Here is a 16,543-nt window from a genome sequence, read left to right on the forward strand (position 1 = left end):
ATCACCATCGGCCGAGAGGGAATAGGAGTGCCAACTTCCCCCATGTATCTTCCTGCAGACAAACCCCCTCGTGCCTGCCATCCACGGCAGGTAACTTGTGGCATCAGTTACGCCTGTTTCAAACACATGGCGGTTCCATCCGGCTCTGCTCGTTTTCGGGGTTCTTTTTTTCGGTCGCTGCCGACAACTGTGAAATGGTGCTTCGGTTCTTATTCCGGTACCCGATGGAAACAGTGGAGCACCAAATACTCCCATTGACACGAACAGGTTTCATCAAGTTTCTCTAAGGTACGAGCACGCGTCCAGAGAAGAGAAGACAAATCAACGCGTCTGCACACGCACGGTTCGGTTTCTGTTTTAACCTCATAGCAGGTCAATCTCTGTTTTTTTTAAAAGTGTCGCAGTTTTTTTCTGATATATCCTGAAGTAATTAAACAATAATGTTCTCTTAGCTTCGGAAAAATGGTGTAGAATGCTGCTTATTCCTGCCGTAAAGTGATGAGATGGTGTTCTTAATGAATTCTAGTATTCCTCCATCGCTTTTTTAATTTTTTTTTCTATAAAGAAACAACATGACACCAGCTTGCCTTCTACCCATGATCACACTGAATGTACGGAAGAGAAAACAAAACCTAATACGATACGTAGGAGAACCGTGTGTGTGAAGGGGTTTCATTATTTTTAGGTTGCAACCGAAAACGAACCGAAACGAATGTAACCGCAATTGTGTGAAAAAAGGGCCTTACGCGCATAGCCCCCGGCCTCAAGATCGCGGAAACAAGGCAAGGAGAACAAATAGCGTTCGGTCAATGACTTTTTTTTAAATGTGTAAACATCTTAACTCTCGGTACAAGTAACTTGGTAGGAATCATTACTTGGAAACTGAAATGAAGTGGATGAACGGAAATGTGACAAAAGATAGGAACCGAGGCCCCATACTCTACACTGGTTTCAGAACAAATGAATCATTCATCTCTCCGCCCAGTCAGAATAGTGGGAATACCGGAATACCGTACAATGCGTTGGAATTCACGAGTCGAAGCACGTGCTCAGAAAAGCCTTTAACACTGGCCAATGCACAGTGCACATCTAGAGCTGAGTAGATATACATGTGCCACTAAAGGTTTAAGACAGTTAGGAAATTTTATTTAATAATATTTACTTATAAAGTTCGGAGATAAATTGTTTCTGAACAGCGATATGGCTTTAAAAATACGATTTAGCTCATTTTAACACCTTTTGACCAATTTTATAAAGATAAGAAATCTTCTCTAAACTGCATTTTTACACATAATTTTCTTTGAAATTTACGTTTATTAAAACTGTTTTCCTGCGAAATTATTTTTCACTAGACATAGATTCATCCAAATGTACAAAAAAAATATACATAATCTTTTATTTCAAAAACTTCAAATCTTTTCTTTTTAAGCCTAATACCATGGAGATATTAATCTATGAAGTGGGCATCTGTTCTGAAGTTGAAGCCAACTGGTTAGCTAACAGATAGCAAAACAAATCGGAAATGTGTTAAGGTTAATACGTAGAGATTCTTAGATATCTTTTAAAAAAAAAGGAACTTGTTAGAAATAATCGTAAAAATGCCACCGTGTAGAGAGAATTGTTAAACAAACATGTTAACAACACATCCGCAACGAACATTGTCAAACTCTATTATAACAACTGAGTTCCACAAATAGTCAGGAGACGGCATACATTGACGTACTAAGTCACTTTTTTTTGACGTGACAACGTCTAATAAATCGATGAACGCTGGCTGCACGCACGAAATTGTCCCACTACGGATGTCCCACTACGGATGTGTTTACGCATGCGTGGAATCTCTCTGGTATGTTGCGGACGGTACAGAGAACTCGGCCGGCACGTGGCGGCGTACTGGTTCGAGGTTATTGTTGTGCACCGCACCACGGGAGTATATTCGCAAGGAAATGGCGTTCTTACAAGTACGTATTATTTTAATTACTAGTGTAAATCAGTATATTTAAACAGTGTTGTATGAGTATTGTTTTAGCTGTGTAACTAAATATGTATTGCTGGTATGATACTTTTCACGCTTTAGTTTGACATTGGTAATTATTTGTCATAAGTTATTATTTGATCAACTAAATCACACACCGTATTATAGTTATGAGCCCACGAGCGTGTAAATATTTCGAGTCCAACAGAGAATATGCTAGTTAAAAGAAATTCAAACAAATATCGTGCGTGGAATATTATTAATTTATACCATCTGAAACAATTATTCTCAATATGGTCTCGTGGCCGTGTGGTTAGCATGGATGTCTTCCAATCCAAAGGTTATCTGTCCGAATCTCGGCATCTGCGAATTTTTTTTTGTACTTGTAAAAATAAATACGGCGCACGCAACATTTCAAAAGTAATAAATATATTTCAATTAATGAATGCAAATTAAAGTAAATTTATTAATTAAATTGTACATTTCATTTCACTCCTTTGTATCCATACAGAATAGTGATAATTCAATAAAATTGATTCAATTTTATTAATAAAAGTATGCAGAGGTAGATTTTATCATACAAAATATAGAAAAATTAAAAAGAATTCTTCCTCTAAGAATATAATATTTTTAATGCCTAAATGGTTTGGTTGTAAAAACCTATTACGGCTCAGTCTCAGGCCGAAAATGATATTTCCTTTTCTTCTGGATCAAACATTTCATCAATGTTTTGTTATGACGTCACGTTAAACTATCGTTCGTAAACCGACTTTACAGACAACCAATTTTTTTTAACCTTGACATCGCCACATTTTTCCGGCCAAAAACATTGCGGAAATGATGCTTTATCACGTTTGATTATGGTTAGTAAGTACCAATTAGAAGCTGTATCGTTAAACACAGACATTTTCATAAAATAAAGTCATTTAAAACTTGTTTCCACAACGCAAAGCACTACACTTCAACCAATGTTTTTTGGGCGTCCAAACATGGCGCATACCATTATCTGGAGAGAAAAAAAAACTTCATCCGGTTGTATTGTGATCATTCAGACGTGAGAAGCCCAAGATGTACACCAGGTTCTGTCCCTGCCCGAACACGCCCGAATATTCACCTTCGGCCAACCTCGGGATTTTTTTTTTTATTTTTGCGCAGGAAAAATGAATTCAAATATTAAAAGTGGTCGGTTAGGTTGGCTACATTAAAACGCTTTATAACACTATAGACGGTTAGTTAGGTTAGTATAGCTACATTAAAATAAACAGAGAAATATAAATTTATATAAATAAACCCGAGGTTGGCCGAAGGTGAATATTCGGGCGTGTTCGGGCAGGGACAGAACGTGATGTAATACATACATCTTAGGCTTCCCTTCAGACGTAGCCAACCCCTGATACCTTCATAAATGAAACCTATCATGTGTCGGGGCGTAGGTTCGCGCGGAGCGCTAACCTCCGACTGTCGTGATCGCAATGACCGCGTGGTCCCCCTCCCCCTCCCTCTCCCTCCTTTTTTCCCAGCAACGTTGCAAAGGGCAAACATTCGCGGCCTTTCGGAAAGCTGGTTTCCATTAGCAGGGCAAACAAGCGGCACCCGCGCGCGCGCGTCTTCGCCAGCCCTTCACGTGTTCAAACAGCCTCGCGTTTCCCTCGCCCCGCGCCGCACTTCCTGGCTCGCAAACACCTCGCCCTTTTCGCCCGAACTGGACTTCCCGGATACCACGACCGCTTCTCCTCCCATCCGTCCAGGCCCTCCAGTTGTCACTGCCGTTATTTCACTCCCACCCCTCCCCCATAAACACTCCCTCTCCCGAAAATAACAAGAGTCCTTTGAAGGTGGACCGGCCGGCCAAGTCACCATGGGGGGAGAAACTCTTAATTACCGACCCTGATACCTAGTTTTTTTTAAGTAGTTATGGGCCCGTCCGCTAGATGGTAGTTTTCATAATGTATTGCTGACATAACTACATTCATTTATTAGGAGACGTGATGTATAAGCTATTTTCAGGCAAACAAGCCAGTCAAAATTCACTCTGTTTAGGTAGCCACTATTTTTGTGGTGTGTAATACAATGAGTTTTTTCACCTCCTACTCCTTTATTTATTACATTATGGTTTATTACAAAACACCATTAATTAGTTTCACATCGATTAAATTAGTTTTGCGTCGCCAAGGAGAAAACTTAATATAACAAAAAAAACGTATTAACTAAAAAAACGGCATCGGACTGAACCACACCAAAACACAGGCTATCCTCTTCTCCCGTTATCACCCACACAAGGACCACCCCCCCAGAATCAACCAACACACCATCCCTTGGTCGCCCACCATCAGATACCTGGGAGTCACACTGGATGCATTCTTCACCTTCCTACCACACCTCGACAACATCCGCACCAAAGCCAGGGCAGTCATGGAACAGCTCGCCCCAGTCCACCGGCCTACCTTTGGCACCTCCCTCCAAAACAGGATCACCGTCTACCGCACACACGTCATGTCACACCTCACGTACGCCTGCCCCAACTGGACTCACTCATCTCTCTTCAACCTCCGACCCATCACCAGAACATATTTCCTCGGCACCAGACTCATCCTGGGACTTCCCCGCTCCACTTCACGACAACAACTCCTGCAGCAGACCGGACTCCCCCACATCCATGACATCATCATCAAATCAACAAAGAAATTCCTCAAAAAATGTTCATACAGCCTCAACCCCCTCATCAGACTCAATGCCGATCCCCCCCCCCTAACTCACCACACCCCAGAAGAACCCTCTTCACTACCGACCACCTAGAAGCGGAGGACTCTGAAGATGAAGAAGACGACATCCCAGTGGGCGGGGCCGGCGGCTAACCCAGAGGACCAGCAACTCTACAAGAATGCGCTGCGGGACCAATGATTCACGGTACTCCAGCACCTCTATCATGACCACCCCACCGAAACATCATCCCAGTTGCCGTCTGCACAGGCCAGCCCCGAGCCAAACGGGCCTGGCCTCACCACCACACCATCATCAACTTCACCAACACATGTAAAGAAACACTTCACCAATCATAAATCACCAGCCCCCAAGGACTCTTGTGTTGGGAGGGGCCCAGTGCCTTGTATATAATATTGTAAATATCTGTGTTTATTGTTTATTGTTTCAAATTTTCTCTTTCATGAAAATAACCTTTTGTACTACTCTTTTTCAAATAAAGAGACTTTTTTGGCGGGGTGGACCCCCTGGGGGGTCCCCCATTATAAAAAAAACTAAAAAAACGGCATCGGGATCAACCACGCCAAAACCAACGCCATCCTGTTCTCCAGATACCACCCACGCCATGACCATCCCCCCAGAATCACCCAACACACCATCCCTTGGTCACCAACCATCCGCTACCTGGGAGTCACACTGGACGCATCATTCACATTCCTCCCGCATCTCAACAGTATCTGTGCCAAAACAAGAGCAGTCATGGGACAACTAGCCCCAGTCCTCCGCCCCACCTCCGGCACTTCCCTCCAGAACATAATCACTGTCTATCGCACCCACGTTATCTCCCACCTCATGTACGCCTGTCCCACCTGGTCTCACTCATCCCTCTACAACCTAAGACCTATCACCAGGACGTACTTCCTTGGCACCCGTCTGATCCTGAGGCTTCCCCGCGCCACCCCCCGCCAAGAACTCTTACATGAAACCAGTCTTCCCCACATCCACGACACCATCTCCAAAACCACTAAGAAATTCGTCCACAAATGCTCACACAACCTCAACCCCCTCATCAGACAGATCGCCGACCCTCACCCCAGAAGACCGCTCTTCACGACGGATCATCTCCAGGCAGAGGACTCCACTGACAAGGACGACATCGACCCAGCGGGAGGGGCCGGTGGCTAACCCTGGGGACCAGCACAGATACGAGAAGGCACTGCGGAACCAATCACACCACGGTACTGCACCACCCTCTACCTGACCACCCCACCGAAACGCAGACCCCGACGCCGGCCGCAAGGACCGGGCCCGAGCCAACGGACCCGGCCACACCCTCACATCATCACCACCCTCACCCCCAAATGTAAATAGACACTTCACCTCACACAAATCACCTGCCCCCAAGGACTTGAATGTTGGAAGGGACAATTTATGTATGTATCTATAATTTATTGTAATTCTTTTTGATGTAAATGTACCAAATGTTCCCCTTCATGTAACCATTTGTATTCTCTTTTTAAAATAAAGTCATTTTTTTGTATGAGAACCTCTATTCCGATTTTTTATTTGCTGGTAGTTATGGGCCCGCCCAACAGATAGCGACACATGTCGCGTGAAACATGGTTTCAGTTTCCACTGTAAGAGTCGCACTTATTTATTTCCCTCCTTGTTCTGTGAAAGTAACCTAACAGCACATCCTACTGAGCTCCTGATGTTAAAACGTTATAGGTCCGTTAAAGGTGGCCGCTTGACTAGGTCGCCAAATGGCGTATTGAGCTCCAGGTGTTAAGCGCCAATTAACAAAACCATTCTAGTTTCTTTAGACGTATCTGATTATGAACAGAATTTAAGAAACATTGCATTTGCATAGACAAGTTTAGTTCCATTGTTTTGCTGTAACATGTACTTTCAGGACAGGACAATGAAAAGGAGGTTATAACAGTTGTTTTTCACAGTCGTTTTCAGGTATGAAAAATTGTTCTTTCAGGACAGTGAAAAGGAGGTTATAACAGGTGTTTTTCACAGTCATTTTAAGGTATGAAAAATTGTACTTTCAGGACAGTGAAAATGAGTTATAACAGGTGTTTTTCACAGTCGTTTTAAGGTATGAAAATTTGTACTTTCAGGACAGTGAAAAGGAGGTTATAACAGGTATTTTTCAGTCATTTTAAGGTATGAAAAATTGTACTTTCAGTTCAGTGAAAAGGATGTTATAATAGGTGTTTTTCACTGTCGTTTTAAGTTATTAAAAACTGTAAACACAGTATTGTTAAAGGTATGGGGAAGTGCAGTATTTAATCTTTGATATTCTTGCATAACTTTACATGATCACCGCCTAAGACCTACAGAGGCGTGCTACCGACGCGAAGACTTCACGCCAGTTCTGCGCCTGGCGCGTAGAGGCGAAAAGACGTGTGATGCGCCAGCCAGTGTCGCCCTTAGCGCCCCCGCGCTTCAGTGCTCGTGTGCCCAGCCAGGCGGCCAACTTAATGCCCCATTTTACTCTCCATGTTGATTTTTTTTGTCGTCATACCTATTACTTAAGGGTCCCGCCTATCTAGGCACACATAGGGTGTAGAGTGCTTCAGGAAAAAGAAACGCGATTTTAAAACTGAATAAGATATTCCAGTGATGTCTGTTTACGAAAAGAATCATGTATACGCTGATGGTGGATGAATACTTTTTTTTCCACAATAGTAGATTCGGACACATGCCTATATTTGAGGAAACCAAATTCAAAAACCTTCTAACGTTCCCTTTTCCTACCAGCGGTAGGGTTGGAAAAAAAGTTCGTGTTTATTTCTAATGTAATATATGTACGTGAAAATTCTTAATGTCTTTTTAAGTCTATTTGGTAATATGTTTTGATCTGATAAGTCCGAACTCATTCTGTTTTTCTCACTCTGTGGGTTTATTTCAATAATTCAACAGTAAAACTATATTTATTCATTTTAATAATGCTAAACTTTTTTTTTACCTGCATTAATGGATTCAAATTTTAGGCTAGCACCTTTGAAAGGTGTTGTTTAAAGATAAATATTTTGTGTTTAAAACAATTCTAATTTCCCGCAGAACCTTGTTTAAACTAAGGTAACTTTGAAGTTATTACAAAAGGCGACTTCTATTTCATTCCATTGAGTGAGGATCTAACATATATTGTGCTTATCATGGTCGACGGGAATAGAGGTTTTACCCAAATTTTCCCAATGGAGACATCAGTGTCCTGCCCCCCCCCCCCCCCATGAAAGGAAAAGTGGCTTGCATGAATCTTGTCAAAATGAATATTGATGAAATATGCACATGTCAGGTACCAGCAGGTCAAAGATGTTTCAGAACGTACTATATATATATATATTTTTTTTTTCCTCACTCCTTCCATCCGCCAAGTAGCTCCACTGTATCACAAACATGTTATTCCCCTGGCGGAGAAAGTGAATGGGTGGGAGTATTTTCTTCCATCCGACGAGGGAAAAGAAGGGCGCAGGTGGGGTATTCCGACCCGAACACGTTGAATATTCATAACACGGAGGGGGGAACATCTTTCAAGAGCTATGCCCCAACCCATCTCGACTCTCCCTCCCCCCCCCAAAAAACCCCTCAAATTCACTCCCTCGCCAATCCACCGCCCCGAAAACTTCTCTTCAGCATTTCATCCTCCGTGGCTCAAGCCACCCTCCCAAAGTGGAGCGACTTCCCACAAAGTCTCTCAACTCCTCGTCTCTTTTATTTCTCTAGGCTCCCCCCCCCCCCCGGGTTGAAAATCTGACCCCTTCGCATTTCTTCGGAACTTTAAATTAACTATGCATAACATGAAAATAAAAGTTCTCTCGTCGCTCAGTCTCCCCGTGTATAACCCCCCCTCCCTTTTTCCTCCTCAACTTCCAGCCCAAACCTAGGGTTTGCTCAAGAGCTCTAGGATGACTCTTTTGAAGCGGTTGAGTTGTGAAGTATGAGGGGGGGGGGGGGGGTTGGCTCTTTCGAGTCGGACCTGCGACCCCTATAACCCTCCACCTTTCGTCGTTTTACCAATCGCTTCGCCCCTCCAGTCGCGAGATGCTGGCAAGTGTTGGCGGGCGTAAGTGCAGCTGGTCTCGTTTGGAGATGTTTTGAGGTGGCGCTGATGGAAATGCACGCGTAGTTTACCGAGAAGAGTTGAAAATAAAATAAAAAGTTGGTTGTCTGTAAAGTCGGTTTACGGACGATAGTTTAACGTGACAACGTCATAACAAAACATTGATGAAATGATTGTATACTTTTATGTATAAAATGGAATCATTTTTATTTTAATAATAAAATAATAAATACTTGAAATTATACTAGTAAACAGATTTTTAAAATTCCGAAATTGTTGTTGTAATAAGCAATCAAAACCACATTAACTTTTCACTTCACTTTATGAACAGTCGACGAAACAGTTCTCCTCGGACGCATAGGCCAATCGAGTGGAAGAGAGATAGATGCGGCGCAAGCGTACAATGAGCGTAACGGGACACAGCGTAACGGAACACTTTTTCGTTGTGCAAGCCGGCGTTCATCGATTTATTAGACGTCGTCACGTCAAAAATTTATGTGTTCACTACAAAATAATTTTTTCAGTATTATGGACTACCAAATATTTAAGTCAGTAACAAAGACAGGGCATTATTTTGTTTCGTATTATACAAACCACACCATATTTTGTCAGTAATAAAGACACGATTATCAGTTGTATAGACAATATCAAATACTTCGGTAGTATTATAGACATTACATAATTTTATGTCACTATAAAATATTTTGTGAGTAATATTGTCGCGGGTTGAAATTTTGCAGGGTTGTTGAAATCAAATTTAGGGACTTTACTGACGGGACTCTGGGCTGGCTGCTCTGTTCACTAGTCAGCGCAAGTGGCGTGACCATGTAATTGGGGCACGGGGCCGGCGCGGCGCGCTGCGGGCTTGCAGAATTTTGTTTGTTTGTTTGGCCGCGCGCTGGCGCAGCCACGGGCCGCAGTTACTGGGGCGCGCTGTCGTAACAAGCCGCGCGGTGTGGCCTGCACATTGGGGTAGAGGGGGGGTAGTCTTCCCAGATGTTCTAGTTAGTTGTTTAGTAAATTTGACTTCAATAACGAGCTTTTGTTATGGTAGGCGCGGCAGGGCGCGCGAATTTAAGCGCAAGTGATTGGTGACTCGGGGCTCACTCAGGCGGAGGCTATGCGTCTCACCTGTGGTCACGAGTTGTTAGTTCGTTCGTGATGTAGGAATTCAGGCTCACTCAGGCGGAGGCTATGCGTCTCACCTGTGGTCACGAGTTGTTAGTTCGTTCGTGATGTAGGAATTCAAGCTTTCGGGCGGAAGCTATGGTCGACGCCAGAGGCCACGAGTCGTTTAATTTAAGTTAGGTCATAATGTAGTCGTCAAGCTTTCGGGCGGAGGCTATGGCCCTCGTCAGGGGTCACGCGTCATAGTTTTTAAAATGTAATGTTCGTTCGGGATTTCAAGGGCAGGAGAGGCCCCTACGTTATTTTTTTAAAGTAATCGATCAAGAAAGGCTTTTCGGAAAATGTGAGTATGGACTTATCTTTGTTTTAATTTTAAGTATTAATTATGATTTGAGGTATTCGGAAGGACTAGGGAAGTGTTTAGTGAAGTTCTCTCATTCTCTCTCTTGTAAGGTCGTTCAATCGTTAAGGAAGTAAAGAGATTATTGTTTTAAATTGTAATCCCGCTATTTAAATGTTCTTTAAAATGATGTTGAGTATTTGACTTTAAGAATAAAATAATTTTAATTAAGTATTATGTTATTTTGCAAAATCTCCTTAGTTCAGCTCTCACCAGACATCCTGTACGGGATGACGAACCTATGATCCTAGGTACAGTAAAGTATTTTATGAAGTTAAGACTAGTTGATGCCAAGCGAGTTGTTTCTATGTAAAGAGCTACGATTCTCGCCCCCCCCCCCTCTGAAGGTGGATCGTGACAGAAATGGCGGTGGCACCGGCTAGGTGCACGTGACAGAAATGGTAGAGTTCGCCGGATAGGTTCTATTTCTGGAGAGAGAGAGAGGTAGATTTTTATGTTTATTATTAAGTTAGTTTCAGCTTCTGATAGCAGGTTATTAAGAGTTTACTTGAGGAGAGGATTACGGAATTTTAGTCTATAGTGGAGGAAGTCTTTGAGATTTTTTTTTTTGACGTAACAGATGTTTATTTGAGGATACTTGTAAGGATAAAGTTTATAGTGATAAGTTGTTTTAAGTCGTTGAATTTATTGTAGATTTATATCGGGGATTATTACGTGAGGAGAATACGTTATAAGTTAAATGCTTATTAGAGATAATGCAAGTGGTTTAATTTAATTGAAGTTCATTTTAAGATTGTAGGTTAAGAGAATTATAATTTAAAATAAAGTTTTTTGTCGTAAATAGGAATTATTTTCAAGAGAAGTTTGTTTTGTTTTCGTGCGCGTAGGAGACGAGACGTACGAATTAAATCAGTCGAGGGAAGGATAAACGTTAGAAAGGAATTAAAGAGAAAACGAGAGTTTATGTAAAAGAGAGTTATAGAATTTATAGTGATGTTTTGTTTTAATTAGAAAAATGTTGAGAGTTGTTTCAGAACGACACGTCAGTGGACGTGGCAGAGTGAACACGTGACGGGGAGGTGCTGAGACCTAGCGGAGAACGGAGGAACCGCAAGCGAGGGTTGGCGCACCTGATGGAATTCGGTGACGTCACGGGCTCATACGGAGACGTGGACGGCCGTGACCTTGTTTTGATCAGCTGTACGGTAACTTAGCGATAAGAAAATAGACTATTGGTTAAATAAATTTAAATTTAAGTGTGTTTTAGAAGAAGAGGAACTTTCAGTATGTAAGTAATTTATTTTAAGAAGTGTATGATGTATAGGCTAGAAGTGTTTCGTTGTAAGTTGTTTATGTTTTTGTTAGTTAAATTCTACCTCGGTTTTAAAAATATTTTTTTGGGATTTGTAAACATTATTAAGGAGGTACACTATAAAATCGATAAGCATTGAGAAAACTGGGAAGGCTAGATTTTGTGTGTAGAGGGAATTTACTCCAAAAGAACAGAGAGACAAAATTAATGTTTTCTTTAAGGCGAGGGACCCTAAGGTGAGGTGTTGTGTCCCTGGGAAGAAAGGGAATTGTAGCGCAGACCATAGGAGATGGGCTGACTACGGAATTAAGGGTCAGGAGAATCCTGAGAGTTGTGAGTAGTTTGGGGCAGGAGTTCCCCATGGTAGTACCGAAGTGGCTATCCTGTATGGGATAGGGTACCATTTCAATGAAGTTTGTTGGTGGGGTTAGAGCCCCCTGTGTAGTGGGCCTATAGCAGATAGGCACTACAGTGAAATTTTTGGTTATTTTGTGAGGTAAATTCCCTGGAGGTTAAGTAAGATTGGATTCAGTTAGGAAGGAGGGAAATGAGAAACATTGCTGTAGAGAGTTAGTGTACTTGCCTAATGTGAAATTGAATTTTACTAAATTAATTTAGGAGAAAGTTTTGTTCGGTAAATAAATAATAATGGAAGATAGCTAGATAATTAATTAATTTTTTTGAGTAAGGTGTTTTAAGTAATGAAATAAAATAATGTGAAGAAGTTTGAATAATTGGGGAGGAATTTCTTTAAGAGTTTAGATAATTGTTTTTGAATTTATTGAGATATTCAGCCAGTGGAGTTTGAGTATGAGAGATACAGTGAGATTTCAAGGAAATTGGTTGTTTATTAATTAGGACGAATGAGATTTTATGATTTAGAGTCAGTAAGCATAGTTAAATTTACGACATAATATTTGTTGACAGTTTACAGTTATTAAGGAGAAAACAGAGTAATCTATTTATTTTTATTTTAAGGGTTTGAAGATAAGATTATGAATTTTTTTTGGAAGTTTCTTTGGCATGTTGGAATAATTTTTTTTTGATTTTTAGAATTTACAGAGAAAATTTAATTGATTTACATTAGTTTGGAAGTATGGAGGTTTAGTGTTCGATTAGCCCTAACTTGATGGTCGGATCCCAAAAGAATGCCGTAAAACCGATAGCCAATTGAGAGGAATGCGGTAGGCGCTTGTGTAGAGAGGGGTTGTGGGAAAACTCCTTGGGACTGATGGCAGATCAGGGGCCCTAAATAGTGTGTGATGCTGTAAAACCAGTGCAGGGAAAGCCTGGTATGCTTAAATTTTTGGGCACAGGTTATGTAAACCTGGGGTTCCATGGGATTTAGTCATGTTAGCTGCTGTGAGACATTAAGATTTCCAGGCTCCATAGTAAATTCAATGTAAATTTTTGTTTTCTTAAAATAATAAATTTGTTTTTAATTTATTTGAGATATTTGATTTGGAACAGTGAATACAGACCCCGAGGAATAAGAGTTGTCATGCTGTGAGAGGAGAAGGTGGTAGGCCTAAAAGGGTACAGGCACCACAGAGGTTATGTGCATTGCATAATTTAAATATAAGGAAACTTGAGAATTTGAAATTTTGTTGTTGGGTTGTACACCCATAAGAAGAGTATAGGCAGAATTTTTATTGTTATGAGATGTCTAATTTAATTGAAAAGAAGAAAGTTTAAAGATGCAAGGTAACATTATTATTGTAATAATTGAAAGAGATTAAGAGGTAGAGAGAAATAGGCAGTTTTTGTTTGTAAGTACTAAAGTTTACATATAGAAATTTAGTAACTAAGAATGAATAATAAGTTAAGTCTAGTGTAAAAGTTTTTTTTAAGTTTGTTAAGTTAAGAGTCATAAGTAAATTTTTTTTGAGAGAGAATGTCTTTGATAGGAAGTATTAGAAACTTATGGGAATTTTAGGGTAACATAAATAATGTAGGTAATGAATAATAAATAGATGGTAGGTCTTAAGTTAGGATTAACATTTGAAGCAGAATTTAATTAAGAAGAAGGAAAATAAATAGGCCTAATGAAAAGAACAAAAAAGGATTTTATGGTAAAGCATTTTTTTTAAGTAATAAACAATGAATAATAATGTTGTTTCAGGGTAATGTGTACTAATAATACAATTTTTTTTTAGGACCAAAGAACAGGAATTATGTAATTTAAATTAACATGTATTTTTGAAACTGTTACAGATTCCTTAAGATGAGCTGAGCAGCAGTCCAGTTTACAAGATGACAAGAGTTCGAGAGACAAGATACAAGATCACTGAAACAAGAGCCAAGACTGAAGATTCAAGAGAAGAGAAAGCTGGCAGCCATGGACTTACAAGTGGAGATTAATAAGGTCATGTAAAGTTTTATTTTTTTATGGAAGACAGTAACTGGAGTTTTTTTTTGTTATAAACATTATTTACAGAACTTTTTAGGTTATAGTAATGTAATGGAACTAGTGAGTTGTGGTAGCTGTCAAAAAGAACTAATACCTTAAGTTTAATTTTTAAAGTTAATTTTCTTAATTTACAGAGGGATTAGTAGTTTTTTTTAAACCTTATTTAGGTTGGAATTTAAATACAATAGCTTATTATAAATGTGTACGAACAGTTCAAGTTCACAGTACTGATAGGTAGGTCAGATGATCTTATTGATTTTGATGATTTGTTGTTTTGAGTTGATTTTTAAGTGTTGTGAATTAGACAATGAAATAGTTCTGAAAACTTAAATTATTTCAAGCTAAGAAATAGTAAAGTTAATTGTAACTCAAAGGACACCAGAATTTAATTTTTTTTTAATTAGTAATGTTTGAAAATTTTATACTTTACAAGAAAGGTTATAAACAAACAGATCGGATGGAACAAGGATGCAGTAAATCACAATTTCATTTAGAATTATTGATTTGCTTTTGAGGTTATGAAGGAAAAGTAGCTATAATTTAAAAATTTGAATAAAAATGGTTTTTTTTTATTTGTTTGAAATAGAAAGTTTAAAAGTTAATTAGTCATGATCTAGGTGGGTGATGGGGTGGGAATTGGCCACTCTTTTTCCCTATAACCTCCCTAACATGGCCTTCTATTACATCTAACAGAAGAAAAAAAAAAGAAGAAAAAGAAGACTTAGTATTAGTTAGAATGTTTTTTCATGAAGATACCTGATGAACTTTTTTTTTATTGTTGGGAAGAATAGTAGCAAGATTAATCAGATGTTTTACTCAGAAGAAGAAGAAGAAGAAGATAAAGCAGTTTTATGACTCGACAAGCCAGAGATTGGTGTTTCCCCTCTGCGCTTCTATGGACTACGTTGTTTACTCTCATGGGATAGCTGGTTCGGCACCATGGAGAGAGATTGGTGGGCATTGTGGTTGCCCCCAGAAGAAAAGAAGAGTAGAAGAGGTTATGGGTGGGTCATGTGAACTGACCTTCAACCCAGTTACTTCGTGGGGACTATTTGCTGTATAGAGAAGATCAAGACTCAAGAGTTAGGGAAAATCATTGGAGGTCATGTTTCCCTTCCTTAAGTTTTTCCTATCAAATTATTTGCCTGATTAGATTATGCTAAGGGTGGGATACTTTATGTTAGCAGTTGAATTAATTAATTTTATTTTTTTGTGTGTTTGCATCCTTGCCCATCGATTGCAGTTTAGTAGTTAGTTTTGTATTTGTCAGGCGTGATGGTAATGCCTGTTGATGATGTTTCAGAATTGTAATCTGTTCGTGATGAGGATGGCACAACTCCGAAGCAGATGTGGGGAGAAGTTGTGAGCTGCCCTGGAAGCCAGTCCAGTAGCTGTTGGAGTTGAGTGGTGTTTGCTGATGGCCAGCCCAGGGAGCTACTCTTCTCGACAACACTGACTTCGAGGAGTTGCACCAACCTTCACGAGATAAGAGTTTAATTAATTGAAACACTGTAAGGACACTTAATTTTTTTTGAAGAACGAAAGAAGTATGGTAATAAACGGAAACCGAAAAAAAAATAATAATAATAATTATCAAGAATTTGCACATTGTTTAACGAATACTGAGAAACTAAGAACAGTAATTTAATTTGTAAAGAGAGCTTCACTAACAGAACAATTTTTTTAGAATTGAGAACTCGAGCCTCTGAAGGTTCCTGTGAGAACAAACCAGATAAAAGTTTTACATTTAATTTTATGAATACTTGTTGTTTTAAAATAAATCTTATGCAGAATCTAGATGTATGTTCAGACAGCAAGGAACTAAGAAAATTATTTTTTTTGTGAAATGAGGAATTTATAGTTATGGTTTAATGGAAAAAGACAATTTGTAATTTTGAGGTAGCTCGATGGGGCTCGAGCTCTGTGAGGGGAGGGTTATGTCGCGGGTTGAAATTTTGCAGGGTTGTTGAAATCAAATTTAGGGACTTTACTGACGGGACTCTGGGCTGGCTGCTCTGTTCACTAGTCAGCGCAAGTGGCGTGACCATGTAATTGGGGCACGGGGCCGGCGCGGCGCGCTGCGGGCTTGCAGAATTTTGTTTGTTTGTTTGGCCGCGCGCTGGCGCAGCCACGGGCCGCAGTTACTGGGGCGCGCTGTCGTAACAAGCCGCGCGGTGTGGCCTGCACATTGGGGTAGAGGGGGGGTAGTCTTCCCAGATGTTCTAGTTAGTTGTTTAGTAAATTTGACTTCAATAACGAGCTTTTGTTATGGTAGGCGCGGCAGGGCGCGCGAATTTAAGCGCAAGTGATTGGTGACTCGGGGCTCACTCAGGCGGAGGCTATGCGTCTCACCTGTGGTCACGAGTTGTTAGTTCGTTCGTGATGTAGGAATTCAGGCTCACTCAGGCGGAGGCTATGCGTCTCACCTGTGGTCACGAGTTGTTAGTTCGTTCGTGATGTAGGAATTCAAGCTTTCGGGCGGAAGCTATGGTCGACGCCAGAGGCCACGAGTCGTTTAATTTAAGTTAGGTCATAATGTAGTCGTCAAGCTTTCGGGCGGAGGCTATGGCCCTCGTCAGGGGTCA

At 40.5% G+C, this 16,543-nt stretch overlaps 1 protein-coding gene and 1 long non-coding RNA gene across 3 annotated transcripts in view; both read left to right on the top strand.

Moving 5' to 3' along the window:
* The window catches only part of LOC134536810 (uncharacterized), a 187,729-nt gene that overhangs the window by 30,592 nt on the left and 140,594 nt on the right, over positions 1–16,543 (top strand). The gene's annotated exons all lie outside the window — the stretch shown is intronic.
* LOC134536809 (uncharacterized) lies at positions 11,417–14,673 on the top strand. The gene is made up of 2 exons (XR_010075881.1): positions 11,417–11,524; positions 13,763–14,673. It is a non-coding gene; the product is annotated as an uncharacterized LOC134536809 (long non-coding RNA).

Source organism: Bacillus rossius, chromosome 11 (genome assembly GCF_032445375.1).
Source record: "Bacillus rossius redtenbacheri isolate Brsri chromosome 11, Brsri_v3, whole genome shotgun sequence".
NCBI classification, from domain to species: Eukaryota; Metazoa; Arthropoda; class Insecta; order Phasmatodea; family Bacillidae; genus Bacillus; species Bacillus rossius.